The 17,707-nt window shown below is 33.4% G+C and overlaps 1 long non-coding RNA gene across 3 annotated transcripts in view; it reads left to right on the forward strand.

The window, feature by feature from the left end:
* The window catches only part of LOC109498249, a 193,805-nt gene that overhangs the window by 36,085 nt on the left and 140,013 nt on the right, over window positions 1–17,707 (forward strand). The window contains exon 3 of one of the 3 annotated variants that reach the window (XR_002154971.3): window positions 16,077–17,396. The exons of 1 other annotated variant lie outside the window; for it this stretch is intronic. This is a non-coding gene — a long non-coding RNA (uncharacterized LOC109498249). Of the gene's footprint in view, window positions 1–542; window positions 7,029–16,076; window positions 17,397–17,707 lie in introns of those variants that run through there. One more of the 3 variants, XR_006595302.1, reaches the window with a different exon arrangement.

The raw sequence follows: 17,707 nt of genomic DNA on the forward strand, positions 1-17,707 counted from the left end.
AGCACCACTGTTAATGATATACATTACTTCTACTAGAAATAAAAGATGAAATGAAAATTTAAAAATACATTACAATATCCAAAGCATGAAATATTTGGTGGTAAATACAATTAAATATGCACAAGACCTGTACACTGAAAAGTATAAAATATTGCCTGTAAAAACAAAAGTAAGACTAAATAAATAATGATATATACTATGCTCATGGATTGGTGGAATCCAGATTGTTGTACTCTTTTGCTTGAATCTGACAAAGTAATGTCACTTTGGTCATAAACAGAAATGAATATTTGAGAAGAAATTATTACTCTGTAGGTGGAATCAGTTCTTTTGCCTACATGGCCCTATTGATTATTCAATACTTTAATGCTGTTTCAAGCAGTTTTAACATAATTCCCCTAGTACTGTGTTGTCCAGTATTTTAGCCTTCTCGAGCGACAGTGTTTTTTCAATGCCCTAGGCACTTCATGGCAAATGTCACTTTGAAGAGCTCACTTAGCCCTTCAGGCCAGTAGTGCAAGTCATTTGTATTCCTGCTGCAGGTCTGAGTGATACCACACCTCTTCAAGCGAGCTCCAAAGAGAACATACCTCACGTGGTATGCCTGCTAAACTACAAGGGCAGATGGCTGCTTTATTATTGGTTCCTGGTGAAATACGAAATTGCTGAGCAAGCTTTTAAGATTTGTTTTTTGCAGTGGTGTAAAGTGTGATTTTTTAAAATAAAGTGTTAATCTAATATTAAAATTTATTTTGTGTATGGACCTAGAACAGAACTGACAAGGTTCCTTTTATGTGCAGCAAAAATGTCTAAATGTTATACTCACAGTTTTTTGTATTGTAGGAAATGCATGAAAAATTCTTAGTGATAGGGGAACGGCCTCTAGGACCTTAGACATCAGTTTTAAAAGATAGATTGTTATACCTATAAATTTGTCTCTCCTGGAACTGACATCCAAGGTCCCAGGATCTTTTTTCCATTCACTGAAGATTTTTTATGCAATTCCTACAGCACACTGTATTCTATTCTTTGCAAGAAATGTTCAACCATTAATATTACAGAGACAGCAAGACACCTTGCCTACTGCCAAAAATAAAAGGGAGAAATTAAAAGTGGGGGCACAATGTACCATACCTATCAACATTTTAAAGAAAAACAAAGGTTTATTACCAAGAAAGTTACTAGTTATGTTAATTACACTCAAGTACAAGAACATGCTGTGTATATTTAGAAAAGATAAAGAATGCAGTGATGTACAATGATATTTTTTGGTAAAATCATTTGAGCTAGTTTTTTTTTTAAATAATTAAAAAAATGATTTTTTTCTCAATGAGTTTGTGATGAGAATCTTTGAAGTTCAAATATAAAAGAAAAAGATACAATCATAGGTCTCCATCCTAATGGAACAGAATTTTTATTTTATGATAATTGTCACATTGAAAATTGGTCAGCCAATTTAACACTGGAAGTCCTATGTCCATAAGAGAACTTGGCTAAAAATTTAAGGAAGTTTTTGATTTGGAGGATGCACGTAGCCTTGAATACCATGTTCATTCACAGTAAAATCTGCTTCATTTTTTCATTGCCCATATATCTGTGATTTCGTATAATATCTGGAATATCTTAAAATTATTTTTCTTATTTAAATATAGTAATAATGGGTTACTGCCAATAGTCACACTATATATTCTTTACTAGACATAGCCTATTTTTTTATTATTAAAAAAAACAGGAATTTCAGAACACCAACAAAGAGACTAACGTCATGTGAAAAAAGTACAAACTGTATTTAGATATTACTTTGGTGGCTTTAGCCCTCTGATTATATTATTTCAGTTTTATGCTTGTAAAGAAAATTTTTTTTCTTCTCTATGTGTGCAAGCAAAACAGGAAACCTGACATTTCAGAGTGTAGATTCAAAGAATTTGATCCAGCAAAAATTGTCTCTGATGACTTCCAATCATATTTATTGTTTCATATGAGATGGAGTTGATAGGAAAGTCTTCTGTTTTCCAATAGGATAATTAAATAATAATATAGATTTAAGACAGGAAACTATTACCCATTATAATTTCGAGTGTTACAGTGATGAGGAAAAAAAATCCTTAGATACAAAGAACAGCTTGGTGGTTGCCAGAGGCAGGGACTGGTGGGCGGGCAAAGTGGTCATGAAGGTGGTCAAAATGTACAACATTGCAGTTACAAAATAAATAAGTCATGGGGATGTAATGTGCAGTATGGTGACTATAGTTAATAAAACTATAACGTGTACTTAGAAGTTTCTAAAAGAGTAAATCTTAAAAGTTCTCATTATAAGAAAGAAGTTTTTATAACTATATATGGTGATGGATCTTAGCTGGATTTATCATGATGATCATATCACAGTATGTGCAAATACTGAATCATTATGTTGTACACTTCAAACTAATATAATATGTCAGTTATACCTTATTAAAAATGAATAACAAGAAAATGAAACTCAATTTAAACAAATAGGCAAAAGATGTGCAACATCATTAGTCATATGATTAGTCTATTAGATTGCTAAAATAAAAAAGACTGACAACTTTAAGTGCTGGAGAGGATATGGAGCAACTATAAACCTCACATGTTACTACTTGAAATGTAAAATATGATTACAAATTTGTTTTTTGGTAGTTTCTTTAAAATATAAAATTGCAGCTACCAATTCACTCTGCTCCAGGATTCTCTCCAGGACAACACACTACCCTTAATTGCCATTTCTCACTAGACTCCTTTGGGCCATGACCGTTTTCTGGATTTACTTTGTTTTTGAAGACTTGAGAGATTTGAAGCGTAAGATGTTTGTAGAATATGAATTGATTGGTATTTGTGGTTTTTCTTATGATTAGACTAGGGCTATGATGTTTTGGGAGGAAGGATACAAAGGTAGAATTCCATTTTTATCACATAATACCAAAGGTACATACTATAAATAGGACTTATCATGGTTGATGTTAACCTTGATCTGGCTAAGGTAGTGTTTGTTAGATGTCTCCACTATACAGTTGGTCTTCCCCCACTCTCCCTTGTCATAATGTGTACTTCAGAGAAAATGACTTCTTTCAGCTTACACTGTATTTCTGTTACTGAATTCTAAATTTAATTTATTATGACCTGAGAACATGCTTTCTGTGATTTCCATTCAATTTGTTCAGATGTGCTTTATGCCTTGAAATTTGGTCTATTTTGGTAAATGCTTGTCAAATCTTGAATGTGTAGTCTCTTATTAGATGGAGTATTCTATAGATATTAATTAGATTATGTTTGTTAGTGCTGATCACACTAACCTTTTCTTTATTGATTTTTTTTTTAATGTTCTTATTCTATCAATTACTGGCGGATAGGTATGGAGTCTCCTACTATTAATGGTTTTGTCTATTTTTTCTTCTCAGTTCTCAGTTTTTGTCTCAGATTTTGATGCTCTGTTGTTAGGTGCATAAACATTTGAAATTGTTAGCTATTCTGTGAGAACTGACTTCTTTATCATTTTGTAATTCTCCTCTTTATCTCTAGTAGTTTTCCTTGTTTGGATATCTTCTTTGTCTTAAACTAGTGTAACTATTTGTTTTTATTTGGCATCTTTAATGATTTCTTTTGGTGATTTCCTTATTTTTAAGGCTTTTTTTAGAGCAGTTTTAGGTTTACAACAAAGTTAAGAGGGAGATACAGAGATTTTCTGTATACTTCTTGCCCTCACACATGCATATCCTTCACCATTATCAGCATCACTCACCCGAATGGTGAGTTTTTACCAAAATGAACCTACGTTGACATATCATAATTACCCAAAGTCCATAATTTATCTTAGGGTTCATTTTTAGTAATCATTCTGGATACATTGGACAAATGTATAATGACATATATCATTAGAATATCATACAAAGTACTTTCATTGCCCTAAAAGTCCTCTGTGCTGTCTTTGTATTTCTGTCTCCAAATTTAGAGGCAGTGGTTTGCCCCGTGTCTTCTCCTTACTTGAGGATCTAAGAAGTGTATTTATTTTTCAGTCTACTAAGCATTTTACTTACGTTAGTATAAAATGGCAACCTCCAAGCTTATTATGTATGGAATTTGAAACTGGAGGTTTAAAGATTTCCTCTTAATTTAGTTTCCTCCAACTTGAGTTCCATGTCTAGGTGTCATTTTTTGATATTTACCCTGCTTGGTGTTCTATGAGCTTTCTGGATCAATGGTTTGGTGTCTTGCCTTGATAAAGTTCTTAGTTACTGTTATATCAGTTATTTCTTTTGTTCTATTCTCTCTTTCTTTACTCCTGGTATTCCAATAAAAGTCCTACTGTGCTTTTTGGAATTGTGTAACATTTATTGGGTATTGTATTCCTTTTTTCTTAATTTTTAAATAAATTATTTTAATTCATCTGGAGTAAGATTTATTAAAAATATATAAATCTAATTAATATGGTTATGTAATATATTAAAAATACTATATATTTTATATATGTGTTTTTACATATGTGTTTTATACATTTACTATTATATATTACATTGTACATATGTTAAAAGTAATGGTGAAATAAAGACTTTTCTTCTGTGTAACTAACCACTAATCATTATCTGAAAATAACCTCCATATTCACTGTGGCAGGCAGACTTTAAAATGAACCCTAACAATTCCTGTGTTTTGGTATTCGTTCCTTATATAATCTCTTTCTTATGTGAGCCGAGCTGAGGACTTCCTTCTAACCAAAGAAATGTAACAAGGGTAATGGGATGTCACTACCATGATTAGACTCTGTAAGACTATGGCTTACATCATCGCAGACTCTCTCACTTACTGGATTTGACGAAGAAAACTTCATCATGTTGGAGAGGTCTGCAAGCAAGAAACTGAGAATGGCCTCTGACCAACAAGGGACTGAGGCCCACAGTCCCAACAACCTGTGAGGAACTGAAATGTGCCAGTAACCTTGTGAACATGGAAGCATTTCTTTCCCCAGTGGAACCTTCAAATGAAGCCTCAGTCCTGCTTGGTTCCTTAAATTCTGACTTGTGAGAGACCCAGAAGCAGAGGACCCAGTTAAGCCATGCCGGAATTCCTGACCCATTGAAACTGAGAGAGAGTAAAGGTGTGTTGTTTGAAACCACCATATTTGTTATAATTTGTTATGTACCAATATATATTTAATAAACCTATCAAACAGAGATTGCTAAATACCGAAATACCTATCTAATGGAATACTAGTGAAAAACAAAGATAAATGCACTTGTGATACATGCAAAATCATGGTTCAGTTGCTGAGACATTATGCTGAGTTAAAGAAGCAGTACATAAATATGTACTAACTCTTGGGACCCTTTTCAAATATGGACTCTAAAAATCACAAAAGTATATAAAGATAATTCAAAAAAGTCAGAATAGAAGGAAAGGACTGATTAGAAAGATAAATGAGGGAACTCTATAGAAATTTGTCATATCTATTTAGAGGTGTGCATTGCATGGTTGAACACACTGGTCAAAACTCGTTGAGCTTTACACTTTACATATGTGCATCTCACTGTTGGCCAAAAACAAAGTGAACAAATAAAAAAAAATGACTAAAATTCTATAAAATGTCAGTTATTTGTTGCATAGCAATGGAAAGCAATGGATAGTCCTTGCCTTTAATGAATTTATAGAAGAGAATCATTTAACAATAATTGAAAGCATTACATTTCTTATAAAAGGAGAATTAGAGGATGATATGACCATATAAAAACTTGTGTCTACCCTACTTTTTCTAGCTGTAGAATACCTGCATTTTTTCTGCCAGTTATTACTATATCTTGTTCATATCTTGCTATTTAGTTATAACTACTGATCTGACTATGAATTGTCACATGCTGGGTTTATTTTTTATCATGAAGTAAAGTTTGATATTACCTAGCCTAACCTTTCTGTTTTACAGTTTAGAAAAACTTTTATATCTCTAGACTTGGCTAGGATTCTAGGCTTATATTCATCCTTGGCTGCGATGTGAATAGGGGAATCAGTGATTATTTTCATTAGGTTTCATCATCTGAAAGCATAGTGACAGTCATTTCCTTGGCAATGGGAATGTTTTAATGTAAATTTATCCTTAAAAAGGAGTCACTTATTCACTAAAGAGTTGGTTGTAACAATTGCTGCAGTTACATAGTGAACAGCAAGTCTATTTTACTAGTGTATAGCTGCATTCGTGTCATTTACTAAGGAAAAACAAGACAAAACAACTACAAGAACAACTCATGGTGCTGTAGTTAACACTTTTGTTCGTACTCTGAAGTTGTCTACATTTGAAACTTTCTGACTAAAAGGCACATTGGTAATGAACCGATTATTGTATAGATCTCCTAGTTCCATAAATTCCCATTTACTAATTCATTGCCTAATGTGCAGTTATATCAGGTGATGAAGTTTTGGTTTGTAAACTTTGTTTCTTTTTTTGCTTCTTAACATAAAAAAATAGAACCTCTTCCATTTACTAATATATTTCCTTCTCTTAAAGCATTCTTTTTTCCTTCTTCATATTATGGTTACTTGAGATATTAAGTCCCTCTGCTTCATCCACTGCTTATTGTGCCAGTTTAATTTGATCTTAAAGGGTTTGAGGTAGGCCAGAGGTTAAAACCCTTTAGACTCTTCCTCATTTCCGTTTTACTTACTTTAGAAGTGCCTGTCATCGCTGACTCTTTAAAACGTTTTTTTGTTTAATTCATTCATGATCATATGTCCGTATTATTCTTACTAAATCAGTTAAACTACTTCCTTTCTGGACAAAATGGATTCTCCAGTGCAGGAAAGCTATAGTCTCTTAAAAAGTATTAGCAGACACTTTGACACAATATTCTCAAAGGATGTGCCATGCTCTCTTTGATACCATTATATGCATCAATATCTGCATCACAAATTATTTAAGTTCTTTGACGTTTAATTTCTTCTTAATGTTTATTTATTTTTGAAAGAGAGAGTGAGAGTGACAGAGCATGAGTGGAGTAGGGGGAGAGAGACACACACACAGAAATCCAAAACAGGCTCCAGGCTCTGAGCTGTCAGTCAGCACAGAGCCTGATGCAGGGCTTGAACTCATGAGCCATGAGGTCATAACCTGAGCCGAAGTTGGACGCTTAACCGACTGAACCACCCAGTCACCCCTAAGTTCTTTGACTTTTAAATACAGCTCCTTTCATTGTATTATAACTGGTAGTTTGATAATTATGATACTGCAAATTTTTTATTGTTGAATCTAGTGAATATGTATTACCAATACTTTGTCTTTCCACTCATATGTGGTCAGTTTATTCCCTACCTCCATTCCCATTCTCACTCACTCTGATCAAATGAAATTTATTTGAAGTTCCTCTCTTGTTTCATTTGTTTGGTAAGATCATCACAACGGGGATGAGGCACATTGAGCATTTGGCACAGCGACAATCAACAATTTTTCATCTATAAGCATTTTACCAACGCTGACTTTGGAAGTGTGTCTTACTAAGGTTATTTATTCATAGATATCTGAATATAAAACATAGTAAGTGACATAGTCTCTGTTGGAAAATTGCTAAAGAGACTACTCGCTAGGTTTAAAAAGCTGTAACGGTTAGTTTCACACAGTGGAGAACAGAAAAAATATAAAGAGACATAAGCATTTTTGAAACATTCATTTTGTAGTGTCTAAAATTATAGGAACTTTATCAAATTGGGGTGTACCTATTATAATTTAAATGCATACCAACTCATGCTAATCAAGAGGAAAAGAATCCTGAGTAAAATAAAAGGACATATAAATCTGTAATATTTTAGCTTGTTTTGGCTATTGGGAATAGTTCTCCTTGGATCTCTTTGATTTATGCCTGACACTGTTAATTTTGTTCTGGACTATTTTCCCCAGGATGTTTGTATAGCAAACAGCCTCAGATGATAGAGTTAGAATCTCTTTCCGGGGAAGATAGCAAATTTATTTTCTAAAGAAGAAACCAATGGTAATGTTTGCCACTGATGGAAAGTTTGCCATCAACCTCTCCTTTGTAAGATTGGGTTTTCCTAAGCTTCTGGTTCCTCTGCTATGACACACATCACTGTGTGTGCAGAATTATTTAGACCTCTATGTATCAGGTCTTGGACAATAAGGAGAACCGATGTGATCTTGAAGCTCATGTTGCCTGCTGTGCCAGGAGTAATACGTTCCTTTGCCTCTGATGCAGGAATCTTGTAGCTTCTATTAGTATCTGTGAAACAGTGGCAGGCTAAATTGTTAGCTTGAGTGTAGGGTAAAATCTCAGACCCCTCACAGTTCCTGACAACTATAAACAGATGTATTCCCAGGATCTCCTCTACTACACCAAAATATATGTCTTCTCATGACTTCTTTTTCTAGAAGTAAAACTAAGTTGTGAATAGAAATATGCTAGATTTTTTTTTTTTTTTTGCTAAAAGAACAAAGAAAAGAAAAAAAAGAGGAAAGAGAATAGAAAAAAATTTAAAAATGACTTTTCATTTGTTATTTAATCATTCAAATCCAAAAAGTGTCTCCTTCATACTATGGACTCTTCAAGAAAATAGAGAACAGAGTGGGCATGGTACCACATATATGGAGTGACTTTCTAGTTATACATTAAAAAAATTACAGGTGAGCATCTGGGTGGCTCAGTCGGTTAAGCGTCCGACTCTTGATTTTGGATCAGGTCATGATCTCGTGGTTTGTGAGATCGACTCCCTTTTGGGATCTGTGCTGACAGTGCAGAGTCTGCTTGGGATTTTCTCTCTCTTCTCTCTCTGCCCCTCCCCCCCCCCTTGCAAAATAAACAAACTTAAAAAAAAAATTACAGGTGATGATATGTACCATGAAGGAAATGAAGATGATTGGAGAGAATGTGATTAAAAGAGGGCCCCCTTAGTGATTTAAAAAAAATCTCTTCTTAACTCTTAGAGACTTAATCTGGGAGCATGGTTTATAAAAGAAAGCCCTGGATTCTGGAAATGGATCTGATATTTATTAAATGTGAGATCTCTGCAAGGACATAAACACTGTCATGTTGACTGATAGCTTCTCTAATTATAGTACTGACATACTGTAAACATATTTTTAAAACTGTAGAGGACACAAAAAATGTTTGATATTATTAGTAATACTTAAACTACCAGAATTCTGTTCACTTTTATTTTTCAGCTAAACTTAGGAGTTGATATGACCATCCTTTGTTTTTGCCTTTATGACTTGGGAATTGTTTACAAGTATTAGTAAGCTTTCCTCCATCGTAGAGTACTGTGGTCAAAGTCGAGCTGTCTTTAATAAATAAGCTCCTAATGTGCCTCTGGATCATTGTACTTTATACATACTATCTTAGAGTCATTTTGCAGATATGAGTGTAGGAGTTGGCTTTGAATGAACACTGTCTCGAACAAATTAAGGAAGCCTAATAGCCTTACCTCTTTTAGCTTACGCATTGTTTTCTTTGATGTTTCTATCACCCTTGTAAAAAAAAAACAAAAAACAGAGGGTGGGGGTATATAACTGCATTTCACTAAGCGGAATCTGGGCAATTCAGAAAGTGTCTGTACTATATGATTTACAACTTTTGAAGTAAGTATTTTTATTTAATAATTCAAAGAATTTCTCTTATCATCACTTTGAATCTCCTCAGATCACAAGACCATGAATGCATAAACCTTATGGTCTCAATGTTGAAATCCAGAGACCTATTTTTTTATAAATTAAATACAATTTGAATTATCAATCTTTGTCATATAAAGGATGATGAGAGAAAAAAGGTATGCTTAATTTTGGATTTAATAAATGATGTGATATTATACATTGATTAAAATTGTGATGTTATAGACATTAAAATTCAGAGTTTTAAATTTAAATTCAATTTAAATTCAGATTTACTTTCATATTTAAATTCAGTTTTAATTTAATTCAATTTAATTCAATTTACTTTCATATTACAGGTAAAGAGAATATAGTAAGAATAAATCAATAAAGGTTTTTCTCATCAATAATCAAAAAAGGATCTGTCATAATCACAAGAGTAGTGAAGTTAAAGTAAGATCTGTAAGTTGGGCTTTCTCTTTCCTTGTCAAGGCCCTCCTAACTATTCCATATTTCACAAAGGCCCTTCTAACTATTCCATATTTCACAAATGTGATACTTGCGTGATATACATCAGAGTCATCTCTGGTACTTGTTGAAAATTCAGATTTCTAGGCCCCCAAAGAAACATGCTGACTCTGAATTTGGGCAATGAAGCTTATAAACACACATTATGATAAACTTTTTTCAGGACTTAATGTGTGCTTAGAATGTATACAACTAGCGAATTAATTAACACATGAAAACAAAATGACTGGTCTACTGGAGTTATTGAGCACTTTAATTAGTATAAGTGAAAAAAGTACATAAACAATCGTATTTTCTTTAGAATTCTTTGATAAACTTATTTTTATCTTTCAATGAAATTTCATTTTTTAATAAATAATTTAAAAATATGTACAAAATTCCCCAAATGTATATACATACACACACACACGTATCCTTAAAGAGCTCAGATGATATGATTCTAATGTAATAATATATGAAAAATTATAAATTATAAATCATTATATAAAGGGAAGTAATTGAGAATCATTTATTTTAGAAGTATACTCCTGCTTATCAATTATTATATTTTGTTTTATTAGCTTAATTTAATCAGTTTCTTAAACTTCTTTTGGAACTCAAAACCGTAAGTTTGAGTCTTGGTTCTTTTCTAGTTTCTTTTTATGCTCTTCTCTAGGGTAATGTCCCTCAGCTTGTTCTTTTTAACTGACCTATAATTTCTATGTAGTGAATTGCAAAAAAAAAAAAAAGTACATTTATAGTTGGATAAATTAGTTTCAATGGTAAAAATGCAGCTAAAGTTATTGAGAAGGAAAATATATTAGATAATATTTTAAAACAATATCCTGGCTCACAAGGAACATGCATGGCTCTGTGCAGTTAAATGATTACATTCCTGATAGGTTTAATTGTAAAGTCTGAGAAAAAGCAAAGATATTGTCATGATGTGAAGCTGAACACAGAAAACAAAAGAACAATGCAAGAGTAGTCGACATAGGGAACTGGATAAAAACAGCAGCTACAAAGACTAGTTTTGAACAGGCAGCTAAGAGAAGAGTTTTCTGCATCTTAGTCAGGCTGTTTAAGTTAATTTTAGTTCTTCAAATTGGGGTAATTTCATAGTATTCAAATATTAATTAAGCATATGTATTCGATACTATCCTGATAAGGATATACTAAAGGAAAAAATGATGGATATAAAATCTTTAGAAATCCCTGGCATATAGAAAGCATTTAGTAAATCATGTTAATTAAGATTATACAAATGACAAATGAAAATTAAATATGCACAAAGAGTAATACAGGGCTCCCTAGAGGTGGTTCATAGCTACACAAGGATTTACAGTGCAAGGTAAGGGGACAGGGACGTTGATGAAATGGGGTTCTGATAAATAAGTTATTTCATACATGGATCCATAACAATATGTGCAGAGTAGAATGGGGAGAAAAATAAGAGCAAGAAGATCTAGCACTTCTTAATGGTTCTAATTAAAATTGTCATGCCCTAACGTGTCTACGTTTGTGTCTGCACGCATGAGTGTGTCAGGATGGGCAAAGGATGTGAGGCAGCGCAGGGTTCAAAAAGAGGTTGGAATATGGAAGATGGGATAACGCAGGTAACTAGTCAGTCCATGGAGGTGGAATCAGGGCAGAAAGCTAAATCTGAAGGAAAAAAGTACACTGACAGTTGTGTGTCCTGTGACTCAAGAAACTCCCAGGACCCCAAGAATCATTTCTGAGATCTTCGTTCCTGACCTCAGTTTTGATCAGCCGATGTTGATGACGTCTAGAGGATGTGACCACTGGTTGGCTCATGAGCTGGCCTCACCCATTTGGAGGCTCCTCACCTCTTTCCCTGTCCTTGGAATGTACATTTTACCCACTGTCCCCATACTTGAAACTACTTTAAGCACACAGCTTTGAGAGAGTAAGATGTTATTGAGCCCATATGACTGAACCAAGTTAAGGCTTCTATGTAAACTGTTAAGATTCTGGGGACAGTGCAGAGAACTACTACTCATCTTGTGGCTGCTCAAGACAAGTCTAGTATGTAAGTTCCATTGTGTGTGAAAACTGCCACCAACCAATCTGGTCTGCCTCTTTCTTTCACTCCATGTATGGGGGCCAGTTTCAGGTTTCACCCGGAGAACTCCCGAGTTTGTGACCCAGTGACAGGACAACATCTTAATCCGAACTCTGGAGATTAGAGGGACTGAATGAGCTTCCACTGTAAGTGATGTTTCAAGGACTGAGGCAGATTTGGATTAGGATGATTCCCTCAGTAGACTGAATTTAAGGCCTAGAAAAACTACAGGAGATCCTAAAATTTTGCCAATTTCTTATTTAAGGATTCAGTTATTACATATTTATTGACACTCTCTGATACTACGCCATGTATATGGCTTTTCTTTTATTCCATTTGCAAAGGGGATTGGGATGTTGGATAGAAGGGACCATAGGACACATTATTTATTCCCTGATACATGAGGTTTCCTGGGGGAAAGGGGATGGTTACAGAGGTCTGAATGTTGTCTCTACTACTATTCCTACATGTCATAGATTTGCGATTAATGTGGCTTCACACTCTGTAGAAAACACACAATTTAATAATTGTGTATCAAACATCTAGCTAATATAAAAAAAATGTTTTGAGAAAACATTGGGAGAAAAATATTTTAGAGAAACAAGCAGAATGTGACAGAAGGAAGAATATAGGCTTTTAGTATGATTTGAACCGGGTTCAAACAGATGGAAGAGTAATTTAAGAAGTAAAGTTGCATCATTCCTTTGCTTGTCCAGGCATCCCTCCAACCCTCCTCTCTTCCATAATCTAAGTTAGACTAAGTGCTCATAAAGCACCCTGAAATTCAAAGGTAGCATTTAGGTATCTGCATTCTAGAAAAATCGATCATAGCAGGAAATGTTTCATTTTTTTCTTGTATCCCTTGAATCTCAGTGCCCAGACAAGAACCTTGAAACTGCAAAAGAGCTCAGTGGATAATTTGTTCATTGTTAAAATAATCTCATCTCAACTTAGTTTAAAATAGGTAATTTTTATTCTTTTCAGTTTGTCACTTGCTTATTTAATTTGTGCCTCTTCCCTCTTGAGAGAGAAGTAGGAAGGAAATAAGACAAGTTATGGGATATGTGTAGTCACTTTTCTCTGTTAGAGGTTCTGAATCAAATTTGAATCTCACACCTCTTTTCTAGGAATGTTACTTGTCCTATCTTCTACATGAACACAAAATTCTGCTAGTAGTTCTATGATGGTGATGTAATGTTTAAATATAGCTTCCAGGTGAAATACCACCTCATCAGCGTGGTACATTTTCATGTTGAGAAGGTTTTCTCTTTTCCTGGGATTTCTAGAATCCATTCCCAAATGTGTTTGTCAAACACTATTTAACTGGAATATTCTATAGAAGTTTCTCTAGCTTTAAAGTTTTTATTAAAGCTAATAACCTTTTCAAAACTGAATATCAAAGTACATTTCATCTGTGGGAGAGGAATTTTTCACATATTCTTGCACACTCTAAAAATATAAATTTAAGCTTTGGTATAATAATTATGTGTACTATATCACTTTATGTATTACTATTCTGGGATATGTGCACATTTGCCTGAGGGTGTGTATAAGATGGTTAGTGTAAAAACATAAACAAAGTGGGAGGGTGATACCAAAGCATAAATGAAGAAACATTTAATGGAATGTTCTGCACTTGGTATTCTACTTTGAACAATCTATTTAGTGACAATTACAGACTTGAAATCGAGATAGAAAGATATTTCACTGTAGGCAAATTCTAGAAGTAATTGTGTGGGCCGCTTAGAACTGCTGCTGGATCCCCTTCTTGATTAACCACTGATGAGAAATTGTTGGTACCTTGTTCTCTCCAGGGGGCCATTTCCTTTGAATTTCATAAGTTCAAAGAAATTCCTATGATTTGATCCATTTTTGAATATGAATAAAGCTCCTTATAAGCTTAGTGAGAGATTCATATTAAGTCAGACCTCTCTATAAGAAAAAAAACCCACAAAATTGTCTTACAAGATCTAAACCTTAAAGCCCAGTTTCTTACTGAATTCTTGATACCTTGGTTGATGTGATCATCACAAATATTTTTTAAGTACTTGAAAAGGTGAACAAAATTTAAAATCTTTTATTAGATGCTGCTGGGAAAGCTCTAATTATGAAAACTAATAATTTTCTATATTAGGAAACAAAAGTATGTTTGGTAAAGTGATATTTGTAATTGAAAAAAAAATGCTCATTTGTTGCTGTGTACGGACTATTTTCAGTTCCATTTACATGAAATCTATAACTCTTAGAACTTTCAGAACCTGAAACCTACAACTTTTAGAACTTTTAGAACTTTTAGGACATTGGAAAATAGCTAAATAATTATACTAAAGGCCTAGAAGGAACTAGTTAAGTTTGATAATTTTGGAGTTTGAAAGTGATGTGTTATAATTTGTTATCAAGAATGGAAAGGTTGGTGCTTCTTTGCTGATAGTTTCGTTATCAGAGTATTATTGAAAGAGCAGTGATAATGCCTAAAACCTAGTGCCCACACACAAATTTTAAGCCTAACTGATTGGAGTGGGGAATCAATTCTTCAATCTCTGATGGGAATACCAGGTTAAACAAAACCTTTTCTCCCCTGTTTGATACTTAAGAGCTAGGAATTTTAAGATCTTTATTGGGCTCAGGACACAGAACTGGTTGAAGATTCTGGTAATGTCTCCACTGTAGAATCTCAATAAAGAAGCTAGAATATTTTACCTTAAGACTTATTTTAAAGGGGTAAATTAAGAGAAACTGTTAAATGCTAAAAGTTTTGAAGCAGTCTTTCAAAAGTGGCTTCCTTTTTATTGTCGAGCCAAAGATGATTCCTATAACCATCAAATCTAAACATACAGTCCTAAAGGTAGCAAAACAACAGGGATTCTTTAAGCACTATATGTGCATTTTATCACTTACTGATTTGAACCGTGATAGCTGTAATAGTTATATGCATACAGTTTCACATAGCCCTTTCACATCATTAGTCAGTGTAATAAAAAGATATTAAGTTCCAGGGGAAAAAAGGATTAGTAAAATAAATTCCCAAATTTCAAAGAGTTAACAGTTTAACCTGAGATATATGCTAAATATACAAATATAGCTTGGTAAATGTCATGATAGTGTTATATGAGTATGGGTGGAGAGAAAACTTAATTATTTCTGGGGAATATTATTTATTTTATGTGATCCTCCTACTAATATGATAAAGGTTCCCTAAAGTTTATTCAAGGCTTTTCTCCCCATATTATCTGCTTTTTCCCTCATGATTTTAAACCTTGACTAGAAACCGATTCCCTCACATCATCACTAAAGCATGGTTAAGTGTCTCCCTTCCTAAAATACACATAAAAGTGACTCAGACTCAAGTTCTTGTTCAGCTACTTTGGCACCTCTCTCCTTTCATGACCACCTACTGTTCTTTTTATTGCTAACTACACTGTCTCCCTCCCGTTTTTCACATTACTTATTCACTCATCACACCCCTCACTGTGGTTTCTGCTGCCCAACATTTTAGGAAGCTAATGCCTACACCAAAAACAATTTTTTAAAAAAGGAGCTCTGATATGAGAAGCAGTTTGTCCAAAGTCAAATAAATAGCAGAAGGTAAGCAAGATCTCTGGATTCCAGTGTTGCTTCAGAAAATAATTTATGTGTGAAATAAAAAAGGTACATATTATAATGCAAATCTGTTGAAATTAAATAAATTGAAAATAATTTGCTTATTTTCAACACATAGCTCTTTGCTCCTGCTCACTGACATATAAACGTATCCATGTAGAAAACATCATGTACATTTAAATTTTAACAATACTGATAATTTAAAACATGTCAATAAGAATCAAGCCCATAATCATGTATAAAGCTGTCAACGACTTTTTACTATGCTTAAATTCAGGTCTTTGTTGTTTACAGTGACCTAGATGACTGTGTTTGTTCACCTTTGCCTTCATCTCTGACCTCAACTCAGGCCACAAGAGGAGAAGAAATACAGGTTGAGTTCCATGGTAGTTATGTGGAACCAGAACTGACTCCATGTGGCAGCCATTTCTGACCCACTGTGATGGTATAAAAAGTCACTTAGGAAACAAACTCAGATGACAAATGGTAAAAAGATAAATTGACTTTTGGATATTAGGATTTTAAGAAACTCTCTATATGCCACAGCATAATATGCTGTTTTGATAGATTAGTGAGCTTGTAACAGCAATTTTCCCAACTCAGTGCATATGATCGAGGATAGTGATGGCAGCAGTGAGGCTATACCTTATACCCATTCAGGAGAGGTCAATTTCTAACATAGCAAATATCCAACAAATACTTGTTGAAAATGAATTAAAAAGTGAATTAATAAAAATTATTTGGTATCCTTGAAATAAGTACAGTTGATTTGGGTGATCACAAAATTAAGGTTAGCATAAGAAATTTAAATTATATTTAACTGTATTTCACTAGACAAGACCCAGTTTTAGATTTTGTTTGTCCTAGACAGAATTATCATGTGTTCCTTTGGGATTCACCATTAAGTAAAGAATGCTGCTGAGACTACTCTAAAAATTACAGCAAATTATCACAATTAAAGGGGGTACTTTACAAAATAATCCGTAAAGTTTATAATCTACCCTTCAGAATTAAAAAAATAATTTTAATAGTAGGTCGTTTTTAAAGCAAAGAGTTATTTAAAGTTAAGTATATTCAGCTTGAGTTTCTTTTGTGACCTTTCTTTGAGAGCACATCATTTTAGTTTTGTGTGAGGTTTAAAAAAAAAAAAAAGGAAATTGGGATTAGAGATATTATCATGTATGCAGAGACACCATCGGTAGTCATCTCACAGGTAGGATTGACAGCTGGAAAGAAGGGTGAATAAATGGCAGTTTTTCATTTGAAACTGTCTACTTCTCTCAAACTATTCATCAAGAACAAGATAAAACATTTTAGGATATTTTTATTTAAGGAGAAATACTTTCTGTGATCTGTGTTCATTACTAAAATGATTGTCAAATATAGTAACAAAAATAGAAGGTACTACTGAATCAATGTATATGAATCTGGTTTGGAAAGGTAAGAAAAGGGGTAGAAAATGATAAACAGGGTATCTAAGAAAGATGGATTCAAGAGTTAGAGCAACTGGTTTGGGAATAGCAGTGTCAATGAGAATTTTTTTTGTGTTTTTGTTAAGCTTGGAAAATATCTATGCAATATATTAGAATACCCTTCGATTAATCTTATATAGAAAATTATAATTCCTCAATTATTATAGAAGTATATTTTAATTTTTATATGTTTCAGACTTATTTTAAAATCTTATGTAGTTAAAATTATCTGGTTATACTTTGTCATCTTAAGCAGCATTGTGAAATACTGCTATTATTTAAAAATATTCGTTCATTAAGAAGTCATATTTTACTCATTTTGATTCTAGTTGAAACAAAAAGTTATAGTGAGATAATGTAGGCACTAGATATTTACTCCATGGTTCAATTTACAGGGTACTCTTCATGTATATATGCTTTTTTACTCTATAATAACTTTGTGAACTTGAGCTT

This window comes from Felis catus, chromosome A1 (genome assembly GCF_018350175.1).
Source record: "Felis catus isolate Fca126 chromosome A1, F.catus_Fca126_mat1.0, whole genome shotgun sequence".
In the NCBI taxonomy this organism is placed as follows: domain Eukaryota; kingdom Metazoa; phylum Chordata; class Mammalia; order Carnivora; family Felidae; genus Felis; species Felis catus.